Source organism: Penaeus monodon, chromosome 16 (genome assembly GCF_015228065.2).
Source record: "Penaeus monodon isolate SGIC_2016 chromosome 16, NSTDA_Pmon_1, whole genome shotgun sequence".
In the NCBI taxonomy this organism is placed as follows: domain Eukaryota; kingdom Metazoa; phylum Arthropoda; class Malacostraca; order Decapoda; family Penaeidae; genus Penaeus; species Penaeus monodon.
In genome coordinates, this window is record NC_051401.1 from 3,666,763 (window position 1) to 3,682,229 (window position 15,467).

Sequence of the window (15,467 nt, forward strand, 5' to 3'; positions counted from 1 at the left end):
ATTCAGTTTTTTTGCGTGAAATCCTTCCACAATATGGGAGGAAAAGCGACACACCAACTTTAATAATATGACCGTAAACTTCGCGAACGTTAGCAACTCAAACAACACTCATAGCAGTGATAATGATACTATGATTAACGTAGCAGCTGTTGCTAATTCCACAATTATGACTTGTGATTTTTTCCCGCATTTTCGTTCTTTTTGTCTTTCTTTTATTATAAGTTATCATTGTTAGTTATTTCTACTGATGTTTGCTGTTATCATTGTTATTGTATATTTTGCGTGATCTTTGTTATTAAATATAATTTTCAGTATTAGTTCCACTGTCTTTGATAGTATCGTTATCATCAATTATTTCAATATCATAATTATTATCATTAGGGATTACTATTATTATTATTATTATTATTATTATTATTATCGTGACTTTTAACATTATTATTATTATTGACATCATTATCATTACCATTGTTTTCGTTATTACTATTAATAATTTAGCATTACTATTGATATTATTATCATTATTATTGTCATTATTGTTATTACTGTCATTTTTATTATCATTAACATTAATATTAGCATTATTCTTAATAATATTATTTCTATCATCATTATCGTAATTATCATCATCTTTATTATTATCATTAAGATTATTATTTCTAGAACTATGTTGCTAGTAATAATAATAATGATAAAAAATGATAATGAAAATAAAAAAAAAATCATGATTACCATATTATAATGATTCTCTTCGCTACTATCATTGGTATTATAAACATCATCATAACAACGAAGGTGATGATAATGATTATATCAATGTTACTATTACAACTACTAATAGGCTAATTTTGATGGCAACAAAATAAACGATGTTATTGACAATCGTTACTAAGGTGTTATGATTATGGTTATTATTACTATCCCCAATCTCAACATTTATCAACAACAAATAGTTATTATCTAAACGCTAGTCACGTCATAACGACTTTGTTATATTCATTATTATAGAAGTTATATGACTATTCTTGTGATATTTGACTTCCTCTAACCGCTAATTAATATTCAGCATAATTATTCTGTCCTTAAGATGTTTTGATTGGATTGCAAATGCCATTTATTATAAAGGCTTCAGCAACAACCATTAATTATGTCCTTATTTTTATCTGTTACTGTTCTTTCACTTCATAATATGATGTTTGAGACAATATATATTTAACACATGCGCTATATGACCATAAATAAATTAATGAATAAATAAATAAATCTATTGTTTATCATATCGCAACTGTCATCATCATCATCATCATCATCATCATCATCATCATCATCATCATTATCATCATCATCATCATCATCATCATTCTTATCCTCCTCCTCCTCATCATCATCATCACTATCATTACGTTTATCATTATCGTAAATGTTATCAGAATTATATCATTATAAATTACGTCTATCATGATCAAATTAACTATCTTTTATAATATGTTTGGCATCACTGTAGATATATAATCTTTGTATATTTTTTGTAGGATTCTTGGTCTTTCGTTACAAACCATATGCCCTGATTTTTTTTTTTTTTTTTTTTTTTTTTTTTTTTTTTTTTTTTTTTTTTTAAGAAGTTCCTTGAGGTATTATTCCTTTCTATTTTAATATCGAGAAAGAGAAGAGGATTTTCCCCCACTCTTTTTGCTTTTAAATGCAGAAGAAAGTGAGAAAAAAGGGGATTTTCTCTTTCTTTCCTCTTTGCTTATGAGAGAATCCTTGTTTTTTTTCTCTAGTTTATTTTGTTTTTTATTTTTTCTGTTGTCTATTTCGTTTTCTGTTGTTTATTTTGTTTTCTGTGATTTATTTTGTGTGTCTGTTGTTTACTTTATTGTTTTCTGTTGCTTATTCTATTGTTTTCTGTGATTTATTTTGTATTCCTCTTCTTTTTTTCTGTTATTTTGCGTTTCTCTTTATCTTGTTGTTCTTCTCTGTTGCTTCTTTAGCTGTTTTCCGTTATATATATATTTTGTTGTTTTCTGTCCTTCATACCGCTTGTTCTCTGCCACTTTCTATCGGTTTCTGTCGCCACGAACGAGGGACAAAGAACAGCGGAAGCGCCATAACATCTCGTCCGGCGGCGCTGACTCACAGGAAACGAAATCTGCCAAAGGGACGGGGTAACATACCTAACACATACTTGAAGTGTATTCATATTGGCAAACGTAGAAGGAGAAACGGTATGAATGGAGGATGGAGATCTTCATAATTCAAGAGGTGTGGTTTGTCCGGTTTCGATTCTATCTTTTTGTTCGTCGAATATAACGTGGTTTCTGACGAAGATTATATCGAAAGACTTTTTTGACACATTTTTTTTCTCGACGTTGTTATTATTACCAATCATTATGGCTAACATTTCCAATGCTCATATACAGATTCCGGGATTCTTAAAGCAGATTTATCTAAGGTCAAGATAGAATATATATATATCTGCCTTCTTACCTCCCCCCTCCCCCACCTCTTCTTCCTCCTCCTCCTCCTTCCCTCCCCCTTCCCCCACCTCCTCTTCCTGCTCCTCCTCCTCTTCCTCCTCCCCCACCTCCTCTTCCTCCTCCTCCTCCTCTTCCTCCTCCCCCACCTCCTCTTCCTCCTCTTCCTCCTCCCCCACCTCCTCCTCCTCCACCCTCTTCCTCCTCCCCCACCTCTTCTTCCTCCTCCTCTCTCTCTCTCACACAACACATGAATGAAAGTCCCATAACTTCCCTCCTCGGCACAAAAATATCTCTCCGCATCCTCATACAATGGGAAATCTAGTCGGGTGATCAGGCCATCACAAAATTCATACAGTGCACCGTTTTCGCTCGTTCACGCCATCACCATGCGCGCGGTAACGCTCCTTTTTATGGCCATGTGGCTCTACGAAAACGGGCATAAGGAGAGAAAGGAAAGAGTGTGTGTGTGTGTGTATTATTATATATATATATATAATATATATATATCTATATATATCTATATATAATATATATATAATGTCTATATATATATATGTATTTATATATGCGTACATATATATAATATTATTATCTATATATATATATATATTTAGTATATCTATACATATTAATATATATATATATATACATATCTATATATATATTATATATATATAATAGATATATATATATTATATATATATATATATAGTATATATATCTAGCACGAGAGAGAGAGAGAGAGAGAGAGAGAAAGAGAGAGAGAGAGAGCAGAGAGAGAGCGAGAGAGCGCGGCGAGCGAGAGAGGCGAGAGAGCGTGTTCCCTTATATTATATAATATTATATCTATCTATACTCATATCTATATATATATCACTCATTCTCTGTCATATATATATATATATATATATATATATAATTATATATAGATATTTCTATCTATATATATATATATATCATCTATATATCTATCTATAGATATATATATGTCAAAGTCAAAGTCAAAGTCAAAGTCAAAACACTTTAATTATTCCATTAAATTCAATGGTTATTTCTTACATAAATACATTTGATATTTACATCTGTGTAAGTTAAGATGTTTTCTTTTAATTTCGCTTTAAAATTAAAGATGCGTTAATGTCTCTTTATTTATCTGGTATCAATGTTCCATATCTTGGGTCCCACGTAGTTCCATTTAACGTGCCCCCTGTATAAGGTATTCGATCTCTTACAAAAAGGGAATTTACTTGCGTTCCTGGACACCCTGACTGTGTTCCCTACGGTTTGTAAAGGCAAAAATAAATTAACCATTTTGGATAATTCCTGAATGATTTGTAAATAATACACATATTTCTAGCTGGCATTCTAGAATGACTTTTACCATTTAATTTTTTTTATATGTGGGTGATTGATCAAGTTTACTGATATTACCTAGGTGCTGCTCTGCAGCAAAGTGTGGTCATTTTTTGCACTTTTTTGTCAATCTGGGTCTGTTAACCGATCCCCAAAGTTTGACAATAGTTAATTATGCTTAGGCTAGGTTTGCAACAACCATGCTTCTAGTTTCAGTATGAATTTGGATTTTCTTATGTGTTAAGATATATCAGGGTAACCCACTACCTTCCTGTGTATTTTGCCACGTGTTGGCTCAAATGTCATGAAAGCTGTCTAAGTGGTACTCCTAGATTTTCACTGAGTTGCTCGGTTTGATAGAGCAGCCTTCAAATTCTATGATTGTGGTCATTGGAAAGTCTAGCTATGTTCTGCCGACTACCGTATGAAGATCATTGAGTTTTATGTGGGTTTAGTTTTAAGGCCATTTGTGTCAAAAATATATTTTGCTTGTTAAGAGTATTGTTGAGTGTTTCTTATTAACGTGTTTAGGTTGTTTTATACTGAGTCACTATGAAGAAACTATGAATCATCGGCGTACTGCACTAAAAGACAGTTATGGGCTATTGGTGATAAATCAGTTATTAAAAATTTAAATAGGGATCGGACCTAAAATAGAGCCTTGCGGAACACCAAAAGGTACTTGTTGTTTTGAGGACTAGCCATTATTGATCTCTTACCGATTGGGGTCCTTGTATCCAAATACACTTTTAAACCAAAAGGTACAATTTTGTGATTTACTAATTTGTTAAGGAGGAATATCATAAGTTGACACTAAATCAAAAAGCCTTAGAAAAAAGGTCGCATAATGTGAGCAAATTTACCTGATTTTTTGGCTTGTTATTATAAATTTCATCAGTAATTTGCAGTAAGCTGTTCCTAGTAGATAACCTATTTCTAAAACCCATGTTGTTTTTAAGATAGATATGTCATTGGCCCCACCTCCAGGAAACTCGGCATTTTATTTGCTACCAATTGTTTCAAGGATTTTGGATAAGATAGGGAGTATAGTAAATATAGTCGTAATTATTGACACGTCTATATCCTCCGATTTTGAAAATTTGTGTTACATACCATGTTTCCCAAAGCGACGGAAAGAACACAGTAACAAGAGAGGTGTTAATATGCCCGCAGAATAATGTACAGTTATTGCGGTAGACCTATCTCTGATTAAAGCGCAATGCAATGCCATCTGCTCCTACAGCATTTGTTTCGCGAGATGTTTACTTACAATATGATTGTTTCTAGTGTTTCACTGGTAGTTGTGTTCTGAAAAAATTAGTTTGTACAGCCTTGCCCGATCTATTGTTTTGTGTAACTTAGAAGCACTTGTTTGCTCATAATTTAGTTTTTCCAATTTTTGAAAAAAGTCGATTAAAATGGTCGGTTCTTTGTATGGGCCGTATGCAATCATTAATGAGGTTGCTTTTTGTGAGGCACTAGTGTTTGTTAAAACTTTTTCCTGTTTTTATTAGAGTTGTCCGTATATTCTGTGAATTTTATTTCTGAATAATTTCTTTTTTGCACGTTGAATTAGTGATTTTTACATTTTTCCCTTTTTTGACTTTCTAATCAGACTGAATAAGGGAGGAGGGGTTTTTTAGGTTACTAGGAGCCGGAAAGTACAGAAAGACAAAAAGTGATGGAGAAGTTGCAAAAAGCGATAGAAAGTGATTAGCCTCAGATTATATAAGACTCGATGTGGATTATCATACAAGGTTCAAAGCTTTTACAATTCGATTCACAGGTGAACCTTCGTGGATATCCCTAAGACAACCTTGCAGACTTACTCCGAGCTCAACCTCCACAGCACGAGGACGAGGTTAAGAACATTGTCGACAAGGCAGTCAAAGAATGTCCCATGGAGAAGATCATTAATGTCGGTACAGCAATAGATTAAGTGTTTACGTCTGCGCTTTCTCTTCTATTTCATATACTCATCTGGTATGTTTTTCAATTCATTAATTTATTATAACACTTATAAACATGAAAATACATGCTCCTTCAATTTTCTGATGAGTTCAGGAACTGACGGACCTGGTCACCATGGAATTCCTGTGGACAGCATCCTCGCACGGGCGTCGACCTCGTTTCGCATTCTGAGGAATGATCGAGACGCTCGAGGAAAATCAGGTGAGAGAAGATGGAGGAGAGAGAAAGGGAGAGAAGAAGGGGGAAGGGGAAGGAGAGGAGCATTAGAAGGAGGAGGAGGAGTAGGAGAACAGAAGGTGGGGGGGGGGGAGGAACAGGAAGTAGAAGGGAGGAGTAAGAGAAGGGGAAGGGGAGAAGAAGAAGGAAGAGGGAGGAAAGGAGAGGAGATAGACGAGAAGGGGAGAAAAGAGGTATGATAATGAGAAGGAGGTATGAGGGGTGGAGGGAATATGGGAGGAGATGAAGAACATGAGGTAAAGGTTAAAAGAAGAAAAAGAAGGAGGAGGAGGTGGAGATGGAAAAGGAAAAGTGGGAGGAGAAGGAAAAGGAGGAAAAAGATGAAGAAAAGAAGTAGGGGAAGGTGGAGAAGAAGGAGAAGGAGGAAGGGGACGAGAAGGAGGAGATAGAAGAGGAAGAGGAGGGGTTGTAAAAGGTGAAGGAGAAGGAGGAGGCTGAAGAGGAGAATGAGGAGGAGGATGTGAATGAAAAAAAAGATGAGGAGGTAGAAGAAAAAGGAGAAGGAGAAGGAGGAGGAGGACTAGAAGAAATAAATGAATATGAAGAAAAGGAGATGAAGAAGATGAAAAAGAGAAGGAGGAGAAAGAATATATAATGAGATAGAGGTGTGTATATATATATAGATAGAAAGATAGATTAATAGATACACTGATAGGTAGATAAACAAAATAGATAGATAGAAAGATTAGAGTTTCAGATGCAATGTCTTGTCCCACAGGTCCAGCCTCAGAATCTTATGAATCTCAGTATATTGAACACTTCCTAGAGGAGGTGTCAGCATGGCAAAAGAACAAACTGTCCCATACGCCGACCAGGTCTCCACTCTCTGTTGAGTAACGGTGGGATAAACAAGTAGAAGTGTGTGGATTGTGATAATGAAGTGAGCTGTGATAATGAAGTGAGCTGTGAGTGCCACATTGTGATGCCATTATCACAACCCACAAAGTGTAAACTGTAGGAGTGATAAGACTGGAATCCCTCCAGCTTCCAGATAGCATTCGATCCTTCATATGATCCTCCACCTTCCTCTCCCTCCTACCCAGGTTCGAGGTCCAGCGCACCTGGAGAGCCACTTGGAGTCGATCTCACATCGGGTCGGACGACATTAGGCGGCAGCTGCCCGAAGACTCGGCCGTTCGAACCAGATCGACATTGACTTCAGGTGGATTTCGAGGCGATGTCCCCTCGTTGGCTGCTTGTAGAACGCTTGGTGGCAAGGGCAATCTTTCTGCAATTGGGCCAGGCAGGAGAGCACTCGTGAACGTTATCGAAACTACGGTCCTTGGAGGACGCCTTTCAATGCGATCACACTCCCCTTCAAAACTGGTTCGAGATGGTGGCGCACCCGCACGTGCTGAACGCCACGAACCGCGAGGGCCTCTACCACCGGCTGGATCGCTGCAGGCGGAGCTGACGCCTGTGCGAGAAGACGCTGGCCGAGTACCTGGAGACTACTCGCCTGGCCGTCCCCAGGTTCTACTTCTGTCCACCGCCGACCTGCTCGACATCCTCTCCAACGGCAACCAGCCCATCAAGGTCACCAGGTAGGATTCGTAAGACCATTTGTGATCAAGAGAGGGGGGGAGGAGAAGGAGATGGAGAAGAGAGAGAGAGTGGGGGGGAGGAGAAGGAGATGGAGAAGAGAGAGAGAGGGGGGGGAGGAGAAGGAGATGGAGAAGATCAGAGAGAGAGGGGGGAGGAGAAGGAAGGGAGAAGAGAGAGAAGAGGGGGGGAAGAAGGAGATGGAGAAGAGAGAGAGAGGGGGGGGGAGGAGAGGAGTGAGAAGAGAGAGAAAGGGGGGGGAGAGAAAGGAGGATGGAGAAGAGAGAGAGAGAGGGGGGGAGGAGAAGGAGATGGAGAAGGAGAGGATGAAGGAGAGGAAGAGGGAGGAGGAGAGGGAGAGGGAGATAGAGAAGGGAGGGAGAGGGAGATAGAGAGAGTGAGGAAGAGGGAAATAGAGAGCGGGGGGGGGGCGGAGAGAGAGAGAGAGAGAGAAGAGAGAGAGAGAGAGAGAGAGAGAGAAAGAGAGAGAGAGAGAGAGGGGGGGGGGGTAGAGAGAGGGAGACGGAGAAAGAGAGAGAGAGAAAAAAAATGAGCGTGAGAGAGTGAGTGAGTGAGAATAAGAATGAGCGTGAGAGAGGGATGAGAGAGGAAGATACGATTTTGTATTCACCTATTCACCTAATTTGTCTACACTCACAGGCACCTCACCAAGCTATTCGACAGCATTGCGAGTATTAAGTTCGCCGAGGGTGAGGGCAGTAACGCCACCACAGCCGTTGGGATGAAAGCCAAGGACGGCGAGTACGTTGACTTCTGCAACGAAACTAACTGCGTTGGCCCCGTGAGTGAACATTTAAACTTCTGGATTATTTTATACTGCACTTTTGTTTTTTCTTCTTTTACAAATCAACGAAGTAGATACTAAATAGCTTACCTTTTATCCATAGACAAATAACGAGAGTTTAAACCGCCCTGTGTCACGCCCCAGGTGGAGAAATGGCTGATGAACATCCTGCAGATGATGCGCGCCACCGTGAGGGCGCGGCTCACCGACGCCGTGGCCGCCTACGAGGACCGCCCTCGAGAGCAGTGGGTGGGCGACTACCCGGCGCAGGTGAGGGATGTCCCCAATAAGATGCTTTCAATGCTAAGTATGCACAACTTTGTACTGATGAGCACGATTTTACTATATATGTATACAGATTTACAAAGAATAAGATGGCATTGTAGATTAAAACTTTCTAACTTATAAATTATCATTGTAGATTTTGTATACCAATGTAACAATAATGAATGTCCTGATAAATGAAAAATTCCACATTGACAGCAGGTTCATCGTCACAAGCAAACTAATATTTTACAGAATTACTATATTCTGACTAATCTCTTAAAACTTTACCCATAACTAATCTCTTCAACTTTAACCAGGCAGGTCGCTCATCACAGGACACAAGGATCTTCTGGACAGTCGAGCCACTGCAGCATTTGCGGCGTCTCGAAGAAGGCTATGAAAACGCACTGAGAGACTACTATCGAAAGCAGGTATGGCATGCATAAAAGGGGGAAATGAGGAGATGCTAATTATTACTACCTTACAGTTGGTAATGTAAAGTGAACTCTGCATTCTAACGTCCTCTTTGGCCATTAGGTGCAACGTTTGACGCGCTCATCTCCCTCCTGCTGGGATGCTGAGCGACGGCAGCGCCAGAAGATCATGACCATCTGCCCATCGACGTCCATGCGCGAGACGTGGTCTGGAGGCTCATCAGCGGCAAGGTGGAGTCGGCGGCGGAGTTCGCGTGGCATCGCAGCTGCGCCATGTGAGTTCCGCCCCTCAGCCTTGGAGGACGCACGACCTGCCAGGTGAGGAGAAACTAGAGGCTGCTGCAGCTAGGAAAGATGGCAGTCAGACGGTGTGGGATGACACTAATGCCTTAGTTCTCGGCTTCACAAAGGCTCCTAGCATCATTTCAAAGAATTTTTTTTCGCATTTACACATTTTTTCTAAAGACACTGAAAAGCACTCATGAGACAAATCACTGAGAGAAGCCGAGACAGACCCCCTTACACAAACGCCCAACGCCCGCAGGTGTGACGAGGAGGAGGCCCGACTGCTTCATGCATCTGCGACGCCCGCATGAAGTACGACCGACGAGTACCTGGGCAACCACGCGCGCTCGTCTCACGCCGCTCACGGACTGCTTGCTACATCACCCTCACGCAGGTGATTTACGTATTATGTGGGTGCTCTCTTTCTCTTTCTCTTTCTCTTTCTCGTTCTCTTTCTCTTTCTCTTTCTCTTTCTCTTTCTCTTTCTCTTTCTCTTTCTCTTTCTCTTTCTCTTTCTCTCTCTCTCCATGCTCTTTTCCGCCTCTCTCGCTGACTCTTGCTCCCCCTTCCCCCTGCCAGATAGCTCTAATCCAGGCGTCATTCCGATTCCTCGCCTCACCGCTCCCGAGTCTCACCCTTTCTCGTGTCTCTCGTCAGTCCGCTGCCTGGTGGATTGGCGGCGCCCCCTCGGGGCCTGCGGCACGGGCAAGACCGAGACGACGAAGGACCTCGGCCGCGCTCTCGGCATGATAGGTCTACTCTCAACTGCTCCGAGCAGATGGACTACAGGTGATCCTAGCGAAGCTGCTTGATAGGATTAACCATATCTGTCTTATGAAGAGTCCTCATGTACTTTTTGCATGCATTTTTAAAATTATTATTATTATTATTAATAAGAATAGGCGTTTCTTCATTGGAAGTAACTATAAGAATGCACATCTGAATCAGAAGACTGCATATTGAAAGATCGTAGAACCGGAATTTGTCCTTCAACAATGGTAAGACTAGTATGAATTATTAAAGGGATCATTTTGATTTAAAAAAATCGGTTTGCCTTCAGTCCCTGCGGCAACATCTACAAGGGCCTGGCGCAAACCGGCGCCTGGGGCTGCTTCGACGAGTTCAACAGGCTTTCCGTGGAGGTTCCTTTCTGGCGTGGCTGTCCAGGTGAAGAGTGTGCAGGTAAGACGACAGTCGATTTGCATGCAAATATCTCACTTTATTCTGAATAACCCCAAAATATTTTCCTGTTTCCTTATTTTTTATTTCACTTTATATATGTATGTAAAATAAATTGATTTGTTCTGAGAGAAAAAAAAATCCTCTGATGAAATGCACCTTTTTACTACCTTGTCCAGGATGCCATCAGGACAAGAAGAAAAACTTCGACTTCATGTGAGAGCCGATCCGACTGACGCCTTCGGTCGGCAATCTTCATCACCATGAACCCAGGTTACGCCGGAAGGACGGAACTGCCGGAGAACCTCAAGGTTCTCTTCAGGTGCGGTGGTGATCGTTCTGCCTCTCTGGGGAAAAAAATTATATTATGTTAATGACAAAAAAAAAATGGCAGTAGGTACAGACAGTGAGATATATATGTATAGATCGGAATATGAGTGGAAAGATAATCATTATGTTGATATATGAATTCAGACACCGATTTAAGACGAATTCAAACCAGAGAGGAAGAACACCACGCTGACCTTCCTTCTTTTCACAGTCCCATGTGGCGCCATGGTGTGCTTATCGGGAGCTCATCTGCGAGATCATGCTGGTGCGGAGGCTTCATCGAGGCGAAGGTCCTCGCGCGGAAGTTTCATCACTCTCTACACGCTTTGCCGCGAGTTCTCTTCCAAACAGAGCCACTACGACTGGTCTTAGAGTCGGATCAAAGAGTTTACTTTGTGGTTGCCGGATCTCTAAAGGTTCATTGTTGATCGCATTGTAAACTATCATTAAACATCATGTCCAATTATTCTTTCTGATCTTTACTGATCATCTTTTTCAGTAAAAGCTGTGCTCTTTCCCTCTCAGCGTGACGACTCTGAGCGCCCTGAGGACCAGGTGCTGATGCGTGCCCTCAGGGACTACAATGTACCGAAAATCGTGACCGACGACGTGCCCGTATTCATGGGCCTCATCGGGGACCTCTTCCCCGCCCTGGACGTTCCCCGCAAGAAGGACCTCGACTTCGAGAAGGCCGTCAAGGAGGCAGCGGTCGACCTTAAGCTGTCACCGAGACAGTTTCAAATCCTCCAAGGTGAGGGGCTTCCAGGACGGTGGGATTTCCTCTAGGCGGACGATTCCAATGAGACACATAGTCAGTACGGGGACCTGCCTCCCCCTTCTCTAAAACCTACCGTAGATCGCAAACATTTTTCCTTCGATCCGTCGTGTTGAGGACACATGGACGGATCTCTCGGCATCCACTCGACCTAAACTCCTCTCGTCCCCTCCGCCTTCCCCGTAGGTTGTGCAAGCTGAAGGAGCTCCTGGAGGTGCGTCACAGCGTGTTCATCATCGGGCAGGCGGGCAACGGCAAACCATGTGTGGCGCACGCTCTTCAGGACGACGACAAGAACATGAGAAGAAGGCCCGTGTGCTACGACTGAAACCCGAAGGCCGTGACGACGGCCGACTCTTCGCTACATCACCCCGCCACCAGGAGTGGAAGGACGGGTGAGGGGCCACCTAGGAGTAATGAACATAGATATATTATTTTTAAGATATTTTTTGTACAAAACATGATTATCGTTTCAATATACTTTCATAACGGAAACCATACTCTTATAGTATTACATTATTAATCATCAGTGTCATCATTATTCTAGTGGTAGTTACATATTAGAATTTCCATGCTGATTATTATTAGTTTATAGTTTTTCATAATTTCCTCCTCCACCTCTCCCAGGCCTCTTCTCCAGCCTGATGCGCGACCAAGCCAACATGGCTGGCGACGCTCCCAAGTGGATCATCCTGGACGGCGACATCGACCCCATGTGGATCGAGTCCCTCAACACGCTCATGGACGACAACAAGGTGGCGGCAAGCACATGCATATATTCTTTATCTTTTACTAAAGAATGAACCACAAACCCAATGAACGACTTTTTAATTTGAACGTTTTTTCAAGTATGTTTTCCTCATCCCTGTCTCCTTGCTCTCCACTCCATATCCTGACGCTGCCAGCAACGAGCGCATTTCGCTGACTCCGCAGATTCGCCCTCCTGTTCGAGATCAGCCACCTGCGCACGGCCACCCCGGCCACCGTGTCTTCGCGCCGTCATCATCTACCTGAACCATGGCGAAACCTGGATGGACCCGTGCGTGGTCCTTCGCCTTTGTGCCTCGCCCTCGGGCTGTGTCTTGAGGAATCTTCGGAGGGTTACTTTTGTCTAGTTCGATGGGTCAATGAGCTTTGATAAGATTTGCGATCTGTTCAGTTTTTTTTTTTCTAAAAAAAAAGGAAAAAAAAGTCGATTGTAAATCATTAAAATGCTAGAATTTAGGATTAGTGATATTGTTTAGATCACAATTTACTTCGAAAAAGTTACATCACTGTCCAATTCGCATTAATAGGATTGTTTCTGTTAGCCAGTTGAGTACCCAGTAGCTGACCTAGGAAATCTTACAGTGACTACCCCCCCCCTCCCTCTCTAGTTACGTCACCAGCTGGATTGATAGCCGCGAGGTCCAGGGGGGCCGAGAAGGCAACCTCATGGTCCTGTTCGACAAGTACATCCCGACTTGCCTGGAGATCATGCGATTCCGCTCAAGAGGATCACGCCCATGCCCGAATCACGCCACCTCATGATCCTGTGTCAGCTCCTGGACTGCCTCTTGACTGCCGGATAGCGTGGCTCCTACAGCCGAAGGAGGTCCTATGAGACTGTACTTCGTGGGCGCCGCCGTGTGGGCCTTCGGTCGGCGCTTCTCCAGGCCGGAGTGATTAAGCGCCGGGAGGGAAGTAACTCCTAAGGCACAGCTGTTTTTGTTCCTTTCTTGGTATGAAAGGTAATATTCATGCAATCAAACCCTGGCCTTTGGTGTTTGAGATCACTCTGAAGCCCTGTCTCGACATGGCATGAAATAACAAGCACGTCCCTCCGCCCAGACATCGACTATCGTGTTGAGTTCAGCAAGTGTTCTCAGCTGGCGTTCAAGACGGTCAAGTTCGGCGTCTTCAGGCACCGTTCTTCGACTACTGCATCGAGAGGAAACCTCCGCTTCACGCCCTGGTCCGAGAAGATCCCCAAGTTCGAGCTCGATCCCGACACGCCGCTGCAGGTGGGTTCCACGGGCCTCACGATGTTCATTAACATTTCTTATAGAATGGATTCCTGTTGTGATGACTTGTAAAATCTTCAAGGAATAGCGTCTTTAGGTTTGTATTGTATGGCTATTCTGTTTTTGGCTCATCTCATCTAAGATGCTTTTAATGACTTAGTCTTTGATTCTGGAGAAATGCGCATTTATTTTTTATTTCCTATTTCTACTTTTCAGGTTTAATTTGGATGTAAAGTTTTTGTGTAGCTTAGTTCTGTACTGGAAACTCAGACCTGATAAGGAATAATTTGAAGTTGCTTAAGATATGAGATACATTAATTATCGTATATGATCATTAAAGTATATGAACATTAATTACAAAATGACAATATATGCATAATGACCCATGCGACACTTTATATTCCTAATTATACGTGAATTTCCATAATGTACAAAGACTGAATATATAATACTTACACATTCATAAACAATTATCAAAAATGATACAAAGTCAGTCTTAAAACTCATAAAAAATAGGTCCAATCTCCCAAAAACTTAAATGTGAAAAAGCGTAATGCTGTGTTACGAACGCTTAATGGTAATCGAAATGGTTTGCCAAATTATTTCTTGACACAAAAATACATGTTTATCCCTTTTTAAGTAGTTTCTCTAATATTAATATTTGCATGATGATTCATCACATTTTCTGTTTATCCATGCAGAATGTAATTTATTAGAAATAATCATTAAATTGTAGGTGAATACAGTGAGGGGTTTACGGAGTGTGGCCAGAAGCCTCTAGCCTCATAGTTGGTCTTAAACATTTTCATTCTAGAGGGTCAGGAAACTGGAAATTCCTAGATTGCTTTTTGATCGCAGAACCTGATACTATTGTATGATACACAGGACAATAAGTTTTGGCAGTTTTGCAACAATAGATTTTTCTATTAAGTTGTAGTGAGACGACTTAAGCAAAGAGAAACCTGCTGTTTATTTCTCTTTTCTGTTTTCGTTGCGACTGTAGAGCACATATTATTCTTTTCCTTCAGAAATTTAGGCAGTGGAGAGCATAATAACCCATCCCTTCAGTGTCCTATGGCGAGGGTGTTTTTTACTTTTACCACATCTAGCATTTGGTTTCATCTGCGCTTCATGAGTAGGCAGAGATAATTATAGTCTGTCTAAATGATTATGGCGATGCAGTGCAGGCGCATGATTGAACCAACGAACAGGGTTCATTCACTTGCGTTTGACACTATACCCATCCCCAGTCAGGATTCGCTCGGTCCTCGTGTGTGTCGGTGAGTCTTGGTTACTCGTCGTGTGTCCTGAAACCCCCCGACCAACCCGACTCGACCCCCACGTGTCGGTGGCAAAAATAGGCCTCCGTCGGACGGTCGTCTGGTGGCGACCCCTCCCCTGCATCTCCGTCCCCAACACCCGCCCTCAGAAGCCCCTTCAGGACGCCGGTCTCATCCCCAGGATTCTCGCCCCGTCCCGTCCGACTGCCCAGCGGCGGTCTAAGGGACGGGCGACCGCGTGTCCCTTGAGGGGAATCCTCCGGCGCCCTCATAGGCTGACGGGCGGGGCGAGATGCGCGAGACCCAACTGTAAGGCTGTACACACAGCACCCGTGTCCGGCAGCCGTCCACTTCCCGAATGCAATGATTTTAATTTGCGTCTTTTTAACTGCTCGCACAAGCGGAGTCCTCACTAAATACACTTGATGAGTAACTAGCAGTATGAAACTAAAGTTTTTGTTCATTAAATCGAGAGATGATATTTCTCACATAAATAATGAATTTAGACCAACTATAAACATGAAGATAA

At 41.9% G+C, this 15,467-nt stretch overlaps 1 pseudogene; it reads left to right on the forward strand.

Moving 5' to 3' along the window:
- The first annotated feature begins 2,231 nt into the window (after window positions 1-2,231).
- Window positions 2,232-11,983, forward strand: LOC119582916 (annotated as a pseudogene).
- Window positions 11,984-15,467: the final 3,484 nt, after the last annotated feature.